Raw genomic sequence first — 12,621 nt, 5'->3', positions numbered from 1 at the left:
AGAAATCGGTTCAGCCGTATTAGCGTGATGAGCGGACAAAGGATTTTTTGTACGTATTGACACCTGATTGGTCAATTATCTCAAGACACTGGTAATTGAAAATTAAAGTGATATGATAAAAACCATCTAGGGTCCAAATCCTAACAACCCCCCAAAAATGAAAGAAATCGGTTCAGCCGTATTAGCGTGATGAGCGGACAAAGGATTTTGTGCGTTCTCTTTTATATATATAGATTTCGTGCCTTTGTTTTAATGCTTACCATGGAAGTAAAACCACTTTCGTAATAAATGGAACTATTACTTTTAAAGCAGCAGATACCAGACCAGGGTATTCTCTCCTTTTCAGCCAGAACTTGTCCAAGTCTTTGTTACAGAAAACCAGTTACAACGATTTGTCGGTTTTAATCCATTCGCTTTTAGGGAAGTTACTATCCACTATATACAAGAAATGGATCCTACTATTTTAGAAATAAATTGATATCGTGAGCTCTCCGCGCACACAAGTTTATTACAAACCAGAAATTATAAGGGGGTCGCAGGCAAGAGGATGTGATAAAATGGGGGTCGCGATAGGAATTAGGTTGACAATCACTGAAGTAAACTATATAATGTGAAGTACCCGATTGCCAACGCAATGAGTTACTTCTTTTTTATAAATTTCAAGAACATTTAAAAGCGTTTATTAAAATTCATTCAATTCACGACTTAATTTTCAAAATCATTTTATCTTTGCTGTAATCAGACAGCCAAACCACTTGTTAAACTATTTAATAAATTTCATCAGATTGTACTAAAGAGGAAATAAACCTGTAAAGTAAGTTCTCTTGCACCATCGCTATTGTATTCCTTTGAACTACGACATTTCTTCCTGGATACAGAATTCTGAAGGCAATTTTAGGTCGAAGTCACTCATACCCTACAGAAAACTAATCAACCAAAGCAGGCATGGCTATTTGTGATAAATTTCATCGCGAAATAAACTCAATGTCGGGCCACTGGAGGCAAGAGTTGCCTCCTAGCTGAAGGACCATCTTAGATTCGGAAAATGTTTCATCGCCGTCCATAGTCATTCCAGATCTGAACCAACTCACCGTTGAGTCTCACTGTTGAGATTTTGGAATAAGCACTAATATTGTCGTCTCTGGCAGTGGACAGGATCCCCAGGTTGAGCATCATAAGTTAGTTAATCATTTCCTCGTTTATGCTTAAGAAGTCAAATTACCAGCTTTAATTACAAACACACTTTTCCACAAAACCAAAGGAACACCGAGGATTGGTGCGGATTTGAGATATACTGTGCTTAAAACCTATCCTAAATTAATTTCTTTTCTTCATACTCTCCCGTTTTACCTTCTCAATTTAGTCTTGTTTTCTCACATTTTGTAATTGTATTTCATTTATGCTTTCTTTGGCATAATTAACGTTGCATTAGGGATTTATGAGTTTCATTCCTTAATATTAGAGCTTTCCTCTGAGCTACAGAAACTGACATCTCTCCTCTACTTCTGTTTATTTTTGTACTTTGTTTTTAAAAAGTGTAAGCTTATTACTAAATATTTTTAATATTCATTTTCTCGTAAGAAAATAATGACTTAATCGAGATAACTTCTTCCACAGAGAATTTATTCTAAAAAGACAAAGAACTGCTAGACGATCTAGATAAAACTACTCTTCTAAAAATTTCAGAATAGAGAATAGACTAAACATTTGAAACAAGTTTATATATGGTCAAGTTCGCTAATGAAAGCTATTTTGTAAGTTTCTTAAACCAGTGATTTAACAAAAATAATTTTATGATTACAAGAACGGTTTTAATTCACATTTTGTTGAATAAAACTTCTATGAACAGCTGTTATGAGAAAACGAATTTTATTACTTGTAATAACTAAGAATTAAATACTTTTTGGACCTCGAGATTTAGAGGAAAGCTGATGATATACTTTTAACTAAAATTTAGACAAAAAAAAAACTTTTTCAAGTTCATAAATCTAATGTAGCGTGTTTAGTCTATGATGCAATTGATAATAAACAATTATTGCGTGTGAAAGCATAAATTCGTCAATTTCTTAGAAAAGTTATTTGCTCTATTATCTTACAAACATTTGCGAAATATTGGATTTCTTAGGCACGCCACACACCTTACAGTCTACTCTACGTGCACAAATCACTGAGCGTGTATGTAAATAGACCTTTGCAGTTTGCGGAACCGGACAGGAAACTGAAGCAAAATCGAAAATAAATTCTTTCTACCTGCGTTCCTTATACCTCACGGTGAACATGTGCATGTGTGCGTATTCCACTTCAGCTCTTCATACTTTTTCCGGTTGCGAAAAATCTCAGTTACTGGTAATATCTCGTGCCGAACTATGCTGTTTCTAATCCTATCTTTCTTTTGATCTGAGGAATAACCATAGTTGGTAACTTTGGATATGTTCCTTGTTCATACGGTTTTTATTTACTTTTTAATAAAAAAAATCTCCAAAGTTCAGATCTCAATTTAAAAAAGTCAAATCTCAATTCATTGGATAAGTTTTAGTTTTTAATAACCAATGTTACTTGTTTTTGTCCGTCATTACTTTGTGACTATTACTGCCAATGAGTCGTCGCCTTCACACGATGCCATAGCAAAGCTAACTGCGAGAATAACGAAGAACGGAACGGACCGTCTCATACATACATACCATATTCAAAATTTTGTTTCAAATTGTTAAGCTATTTTCTTGAGACGATTAACAGACAGCGGTGGTGTCACTTTTTATACTATACTATATTATATATATTAAAAAAAATCAAGAAAATTACAAATCTTGAAGTTATATCTATCTCAATAAATAAATAAATAAATGAGATCAGTTCCCCATTTCTCTAACATTCCTCCCGACTGTTTTTAGGGTCCGAAAAACGTCTGGATAAAAGAGGATATCTGGTTACCGTATATTGAAAGCTTTTTTTTTTTTTTTAAGTTTTAGTGTTGATAATATCTTCTGGTGTAGTAGCTACCTTCGTTCAAAACATTCAGGGCGGTATTCAGAGAGAATTCGTTAATCGAAGGTTAACGAATCACAGACTAGTTAGTAAGCTTACTAACTCTTTACTAAGGAAAGTGCACTTTTTGGTATTCAGAGTCTACTTTGAGTACAACTAAGATGATGATTTGATTATGATTAACTTACAGAACCCCAATGCATCGGCTAAAAACGTTACTAGTAGTGAAGGAGGAGCTTATATATTAGTACTAGCACTCAATTATATAAATGTGCTAGCTTAGAACTTTACTGTTACAATTACTTAGGGGCAACAGAGGGAAGGGGAACAGCGCCCTGAATAAATCCCTCTATGAAAAGGAAGCTTTGACGGTTGTTTACCTTAATGGTATCTTCTCAGGTTCCTTTCCCCTTTGTAATTTCCAGGTCATGGGCGCTGAGGGCCTTTATAAACCAACTGGCATCTTCTCAGGCCCGGTAAATTCCCGAAAGATGCACTGTTTTGCGAAATCATTATCATAATTATTTTACTATAATACCTTTATTTTCAATGCTGTGAACAAATCTTTTGTAAAAATAAAAATAGCATTTTGTAAAACACCAACATACAATCACCTACAATAGTCTAGAAAAAAACAATAGTAAGACTATTCATGGCTTTGGATTGATTGTTTTAACAAAAGAGACTGACCAAAGCTTAAAACCCACTTTATTTAAATTATAATTTGTAACTGTTTCGGATATCTAGCATATCCTTCTTCAGACACTATCTAAATTAATGAAAATACAGACATATATATAAATGTTGTTACAACAAAGTTTCATTCTCTTTCCTGTCTCTCCTATATATGACTAGGGATGGTATCGAGACGAGACGAGACTTTGTACAGTCTCGGTCTCGTCTCGGTTTAAAAATAGCTGTCTCGGTCTCGGTCTCGTCTCGAGTCAAAAATCGCAGTCTCGGTCTCGGTCTTGTCTCGGTCAACAAATGCTTGTCTCGATCTCGGTCTCGGTCTCGAGGGCCAAATCTCGGTCTCGTCTCGGTCTCGTCTCGAAAGTCTCGAAATAAATAGGTCAAAATAAAATTGTAAAAGTATTATTATTGTAAAGTCTGTCGTTTCTGCTTCTTATTTTTGGCCTTATTCCTGAGTTAGAATTATAGTGTGGTGTACTTCTTCAGAGCTAATTTGCTAGCGCTGATGCCTTCCATGCGTGTGTTCCAGTTTCAATCATCAGTGGGTATATCATATCTGGGATAAAATTCTAATAGTAACCCATATTTCACTTTCAACAAAAGACTTTCTCATATGGCCTCAGTACTGCCTATACAATTAAACTCTATTAAATTAACTTCAGTACTATACAGTAGTTTATTTCCTTCCTTAGAATAAGAATTGTTCAATAGATTCCAACGGACAACGCAACACATAGCAGCATGAATGTATTTAATCGTACCAAATTGAAATTTTACAATTTCTCATTTATTATCCAATACATTCTGTTTTGACTGTCATTTTAAAAAGATAATATAACGTTCATTATCTGAACAAATAGGGTAAATTATTACTACAATATATTTTGTTTAAAATAGATCAAATGCTTTATTACCGTTTCACATCTACGTGTTTAATTGACACCTTGTAACGCTAAATTCCTGAACTTTGTGGTGGGAGCTACGGCACTCATCTTTGCTATGTGTGGCCTCGGGTTGCATCACGAAACAAGTTAGATTCAGTCAGATGTTTCGCATAGTTCGCGTGTAAATTTAAGTACATTATGTTTCTTATGCAAGTTCCTAAAGTTGTAATGCATTACATACGCATACGTATATCCACTGCCGTAACATAGATTAAGCTTGTTCCTGAGCTCTTAGCGGTGCATGTGATCTTTATTCTTGAAAACCAATCGTGCGTTCATTACGTTGAAATTTTATATTGATTGAAAACAATATACTTGCGAAACTTGCGATTTACTTGCGAAACATGAACATACATATTTTATAAGTATATAGGTAGTTCGAGCTAGCTGTATCTATTTTCTCTCTCTCGCCAAAACAAGTGATTCTTAACTTTCTAGTTTTCTTTTGTATTCATTTTCGTAGTTTTGCAGCAACATGAAGTATTAAATAGTCAAAAATATTTTTTTTTTTCGCTGTATGACTTTCGTTAAATTTTGGATCCAATTTTACCCTACCTTACCTAGTAGATTTATACAGTGTGTTGAGTTGAGTTGAGTTTGAGTTTATCGTCCCGTTCAGCAGCGAGGCTATATGAGACCTGGACCTACTGATTAACGTGGAATCCGAACCACATGAACTCCCACCGGGAATCGAACCCGGGTCTCCCGCGCCAAAGGCGCGTACGCTAACCGCTTAGCCACGGAGGAGCTCTATACAGTATATATATATATATATATATATATATATATATATATATATATATATATATATATATATATATATATATATATATATATATATATATATATAAGTATATATATATATATATATATATATATATATATATATCTGAAATTAGTGGTAGACTATGTTAAGTCACTTTTTGGTCAAATTGAGTTAGAATACTTTTTTAATAGACCATGTTCTTTCTAGTGGTGTAATAATGTAAGTCTAAAGCCATCTTACTACTTTGTAACTACTTAGTATAGTTTGAAAAACAGTATTATAGATCTTAGTTCAGGAACCGGTTTTTCGCTCCTCCTCTAAAATTACGAAATTATGACTTGGTTTAGTTTACCTCTGAGGTCTCGATATAAAATCATCACCATCATCATAATCAAGCATTATCAATCCACTGCTGGATGAAGTCTTCCCAAGTTTTCTCTACAACTTTCTATCTTGGGTAATTCTTTTCCACGTTACTCCCCAGTGGTTCCTGATTTTGTCACAATTTCTTGTATGCGGACATTTCCTAGGCTGTTTTTGTCACGTGGTATCCAATCTAAAATTGTTTTCGTCTATCGATCATAATTTCGTCTTGCAATATGTCCATAACATTTTCCGGTCTATTTTAAACATTATTTCATTGGTACCAGCCATTAGTTGCCAAATAATTCATTTCTATATATTTGGGCTACATATACTTCATATCCTCTACTTTTGGAGCACATACACGCTACTTTTTGATCTTCGGATCTGGCAACACTGACTCAATTACTTAAATCAACACAATGTAAGAACCCCCATTTGCTGTAATGGTTAGTACGCTTGATTTTGGTTCGTATGATCCCGAGTTCGATTCCCGGTGGCGGTAATGTTCAACGACCGAAGTTTTTCGGATTCCACTATGATCAGTAACTCCACGTCTCCTTTAGCCGCCCTAGTATAATCGTGAGACGTTAAACTAAAACAAACCAAACCAAAAATCAACACAATGAGTATTACTAACTGTAAGTCTTTGAATAATTGCATATAGCTATATGGTATAGATCGAGTTTGAGGTGGTCGGTGATCAAGCTATAACAAGTTAGGGTGTAATTAAAATTTTAATAAAGCAGTGTTTTAATCTAAAAAATACACCAGGCCTAAGGCTTAGGGAGAACAACTAGTGCTACTGAAAAGTTGTCAGTTACCGGTACGTTTAATTTCAGTTACAATTTGCTTTTACCTGTATTGCTGGAACGAAAACTTTGACATTAACATTATAAGTAGCCCAAAGACTATGAAAAACATCGTGTTTTGAAAACATTCTTGCACCATAAAACAAATTACGAGTAATTTTAAAATATTTTGCACTTTAGCTACGTTATTTGCACTATATTTATAATAATATTTAGCAATTTATTTAAGTTCGCAACACTGTTTAAAATAATGTAACTGCGACTTGTAATTAAAACTACTGAATACTAATGTTATAATGTTCCTGCCATTTGAGTTATTAGAGATCTCCAAAATGTTGATGTTAGTGATATGTATTGTCCTTTGTTACACTGAATAATGTATGTGCTTTTGTGGTTTAATTTAATATCTAAATTAGAAATATGTAGAGCTCTTTCGTGACTAAGCAGTTAGCATATGGCGTGAGAGATCCGGGTTAGGTTCCCGGCGGGAGCACATGTTGTTTAGATTCAACATTAATCAGTAGGTTCAGTCTCATATAACCTCGCTGCTGAAAGAGGCTCAATTAAAAAATGAAATGAATTTTTTGAGTTTTACGTCCCATGGTTATGCCGGTTAGGCTAAAGGAGACTGTGATGATGAGAGATGAATGAAATGGTGGAATGAAGAAAGTGGGAGGAAACGGAAGAACCCCGAGAAAACCCACGAACTAAACTAAATTAACTGAACAGAAATATGTAATATCAAACGTAGTGCAATTTCAGAAATTACAATTTTATGTTGCGTTGGGAACATTGCTTGTTTATCTAGTGGTATTGCAGAGTATCTAGAAGAATTTCCCCTTCCATATTTCACACAGCATGTTAAAAAAATCAGCATTTTTAATATATATGACTATTATATATAACTAGATGAAATACCCATTTTTTGCATGGGACCAGTATTTGGAAGTCAAGGCCTGTGGGAGTATCACTATCTCACCAACCGCGAAAACTATGTATTTGACACTAATATCGGTCATGTTGTATTATTTTTACATGTCTCGGTACCCCTTCCCCAGCAGGTGAACCCCTGCCCGCATGCACTGGTAGCTGAATTTGAAAGTCATCGCTAATGGAAGTATCATAATTGATCTCAGCGACTGTAAACTATGTATTCAACACTAATATCGGTCATTTTCTACTAGTTTTACATGTCCCGGTAAACGCTCCTCCTGATTCAAAATTTTAAAAAAACCAAAAAAAACGCTTCTTCTTGGTCTGAGGCCTGGGACATGATACTTGTTACCCAAATTTCGTAACTCTTGGACTCTCGTCTGGTCCCCAGGTCGCACACAGGCAATCAGAAATACAAGCACGCAGACACACAGACAAATAAACTCTTCCTTTTACTTATATTAGATATGATATACAAGCGAGGATCCAAGGGGAGTGTTAAAGGGGTTATACCTCCCCTTGACGCTCAGCTATACACCGTATAAAATGCGCTTCAATCCTACTTCTTTCTTTACCTGGATAAAATGTCAAACTATGGTTTAGCCGCTCCCTCGATCCAGTGATTCTTTCAGGGGGTGAGCCGGGGGGGTATTACCCCCCCGGAACTTGAAGGCTACCCCCCCGGCGCATTCTCAAAGAATATAAGAATGTTCAGAAACCTATATATTTCTGTACTCGAAAAAAGAAACAACACAAATATTGGCTTGCGTACGTTTGTGAACGGGAAAGAGAACAAAATGTATTACTCTTCAGCTCACACAAGAACTTCATTTCTTGTCGCTCAAACTAAGAAAGCAGTTTGATTGCATTGGCGGTCACTCCCAACAGAGCAAGCACCAAATACACATTACATTTTCCTTCCTTTGCTGCTACAGACGCGGGGGTGAGCGGTTAACAGGTTTTGTCCTTTCAGCTGAACTCCCGTAAACATTAAGGGTGTTCACGGGAGGGACACTTCCAACCTCTCTCAATTATCTTTTTGGCTCGTAAGGTTCCTGAGGGAGTGAGGTACATAGGGTATAAGAACAAACGACACATTTTGGAAAACATGGATATAAAGGCAGCTTACCTCTCCCTAGCATTCAAAAACCTCTTGGTGCTGAGTAAAAAGAGAAATATTGACCGTAGATCACATAAGAAGGAAGAGAAACTCCAGTATATATATATATTATATATATAATGGAGACAACGGTTATAAGCTGTCCTTTTGCAAAATTTTATTGGGCAGAAACAATGAAGTTAGGTCGTATGGCGGTAGTGATAGTTGCTTGGTGGCAATCGGCTCGTAGCTGGAATAGACGGTTCGCTTTATCCCTCCTCTAACCCCAGGCCTGAAATGCTCCTCTGTATATATATATATATATATATATATATATATATATATATATATATATATATATATATATATATATATATATATATATATATATATATACTACAAAACATGCCTCTTTGCCTGCCTGTTTATCTAAGTTTGTCAAGTCAAAATCGCCACATACTAATAATTAAATGAAAAATATACTAATCGTTAGTACTACGTTAGTACTGGTTAGTACTCCAAGCACAACGTTAGTACTCACACCCATATAAAGTTATTAACGAATTAAAGTGGCGATATTCACTTGACGTCAAGCCAGAATCGCCACTTTTGTAAATCTTCTCCGAATTATACAAAACTAGTGTCAATCGTTAGTACTACGTTAGTACTGGTTAGTACTCCAAGCACAACGTTAGTACTCACACCCATATAAAGTTATTAAAAAAATTAAAGTGGCGATATTCACTTGACGTCAAGCCAGAATCGCCACTTTTGTAAATCTTCTCCAAATTATACAAAACTAGTGTCAATCGTTAGTACTACGTTAGTACTGGTTAGTACTCCAAGCACAACGTTAGTACTCACACCCATACAAAGTTATTAACGAATTAAAGTGGCGATATTCACTTGACGTCAAGCCAGAATCGCCACTTTTGTAAATCTTCTCCGAATTATACAAAACTAGTGTCAATCGTTAGTACTACGTTAGTACTGGTTAGTACTCCAAGCACAACGTTAGTACTCACACCCATATAAAGTTATTAACGAATTAAAGTGGCGATATTCACTTGACGTCAAGCCAGAATCGCCACTTTTGTAAATCTTCTCCGAATTACACAAAAGTAGTGTCAATCGTTAGTACTACGTTAGTACTGGTTAGTACTACAAGCACAACGTTAGTACTCACAACCATATAAAGTTATTAACGAATTAAAGTGGCGATATTCACTTGACGTCAAGCCAGAATCGCCACTTTTGTAAATCTTCTCCAAATTATACAAAAGTAGTGTCAATCGTTAGTACTACGTTAGTACTGGTTAGTACTCCAAGCACAACGTTAGTACTCACACCCATATAAAGTTATTAACGAATTAAAGTGGCGATATTCACTTGACGTCAAGCCAGAATTGCCACTTTTCTAAATATTGACCAAAGTATACAAAAGTGGTGTCGATTGTTAGTACTTCGTTAGTACTGGTTAGTACTCCAAGCACAACGTTAGTACTCACACCCATATAAAGTTATTAACTAATTAAAGTGGCGATATTCACTTGACGTCAAGCCAGAATTGCCACTTTTCTAAATATTGACCAAAGTATACAAAAGTGGTGTCGATTGTTAGTACTTCGTTAGTACTGGTTAGTACTACAAGCACAACGTTAGTACTCACACCCATATAAAGTTATTAACGAATTAAAGTGGCGATATTCACTTGACGTCAAGCCAGAATTGCCACTTTTCTAAATATTGACCAAAGTATACAAAAGTGGTGTCGATTGTTAGTACTTCGTTAGTACTGGTTAGTACTCCAAGCACAACGTTAGTACTCACACCCATATAAAGTTATTAACGAATTAAAGTGGCGATATTCACTTGACGTCAAGCCAGAATCGCCACTTTTGTAAATCTTCTCCGAATTATACAAAACTAGTGTCAATCGTTAGTACTACGTTAGTACTGGTTAGTACTCCAAGCACAACGTTAGTACTCACACCCATATAAAGTTATTAAAAAAATTAAAGTGGCGATATTCACTTGACGTCAAGCCAGAATCGCCACTTTTGTAAATCTTCTCCAAATTATACAAAAGTAGTGTCAATCGTTAGTACTACGTTAGTACTGGTTAGTACTCCAAGCACAACGTTAGTACTCACACCCATACAAAGTTATTAACGAATTAAAGTGGCGATATTCACTTGACGTCAAGCCAGAATCGCCACTTTTGTAAATCTTCTCCGAATTATACAAAACTAGTGTCAATCGTTAGTACTACGTTAGTACTGGTTAGTACTCCAAGCACAACGTTAGTACTCACACCCATATAAAGTTATTAACGAATTAAAGTGGCGATATTCACTTGACGTCAAGCCAGAATCGCCACTTTTGTAAATCTTCTCCGAATTACACAAGAGTAGTGTCAATCGTTAGTACTACGTTAGTACTGGTTAGTACTCCAAGCACAACGTTAGTACTCACACCCATATAAAGTTATTAACGAATTAAAGTGGCGATATTCACTTGACGTCAAGCCAGAATTGCCACTTTTCTAAATATTGACCAAAGTATACAAAAGTGGTGTCGATTGTTAGTACTTCGTTAGTACTGGTTAGTACTCCAAGCACAACGTTAGTACTCACACCCATATAAAGTTATTAACTAATTAAAGTGGCGATATTCACTTGACGTCAAGCCAGAATTGCCACTTTTCTAAATATTGACCAAAGTATACAAAAGTGGTGTCGATTGTTAGTACTTCGTTAGTACTGGTTAGTACTCCAAGCACAACGTTAGTACTCACACCCATATAAAGTTATTAACTAATTAAAGTGGCGATATTCACTTGACGTCAAGCCAGAATTGCCACTTTTCTAAATATTGACCAAAGTATACAAAAGTGGTGTCGATTGTTAGTACTTCGTTAGTACTGGTTAGTACTACAAGCACAACGTTAGTACTGACACCCATATAAAGTTATTAACGAATTAAAGTGGCGATATTCACTTGACGTCAAGCCAGAATTGCCACTTTTCTAAATATTGACCAAAGTATACAAAAGTGGTGTCGATTGTTAGTACTTCGTTAGTACTGGTTAGTACTCCAAGCACAACGTTAGTACTCACACCCATATAAAGTTATTAACGAATTAAAGTGGCGATATTCACTTGACGTCAAGCCAGAATCGCCACTTTTGTAAATCTTCTCCGAATTATACAAAACTAGTGTCAATCGTTAGTACTACGTTAGTACTGGTTAGTACTCCAAGCACAACGTTAGTACTCACACCCATATAAAGTTATTAAAAAATTAAAGTGGCGATATTCACTTGACGTCAAGCCAGAATCGCCACTTTTGTAAATCTTCTCCAAATTATACAAAAGTAGTGTCAATCGTTAGTACTACGTTAGTACTGGTTAGTACTCCAAGCACAACGTTAGTACTCACACCCATATAAAGTTATTAACGAATTAAAGTGGCGATATTCACTTGACGTCAAGCCAGAATCGCCACTTTTGTAAATCTTCTCCAAATTATACAAAAGTAGTGTCAATCGTTAGTACTACGTTAGTACTGGTTAGTACTACAAGCACAACGTTAGTACTCACACCCATATAAAGTTATTAACGAATTAAAGTGGCGATATTCACTTGACGTCAAGCCAGAATCGCCACTTTTGTAAATCTTCTCCAAATTATACAAAAGTAGTGTCAATCGTTAGTACTACGTTAGTACTGGTTAGTACTCCAAGCACAACGTTAGTACTCACACCCATATAAAGTTATTAACGAATTAAAGTGGCGATATTCACTTGACGTCAAGCCAGAATTGCCACTTTTCTAAATATTGACCAAAGTATACAAAAGTGGTGTCGATTGTTAGTACTTCGTTAGTACTGGTTAGTACTCCAAGCACAACGTTAGTACTCACACCCATATAAAGTTATTAACTAATTAAAGTGGCGATATTCACTTGACGTCAAGCCAGAATTGCCACTTTTCTAAATATTGACCAAAGTATACAAAAGTGGTG

This window comes from Thermobia domestica, chromosome 11 (assembly GCF_964235325.1).
Source record: "Thermobia domestica chromosome 11, izTheDome1.hap1.1, whole genome shotgun sequence".
NCBI lineage: Eukaryota > Metazoa > Arthropoda > Insecta > Zygentoma > Lepismatidae > Thermobia > Thermobia domestica.
Note: the sequence above shows the minus strand (reverse complement) of the source record.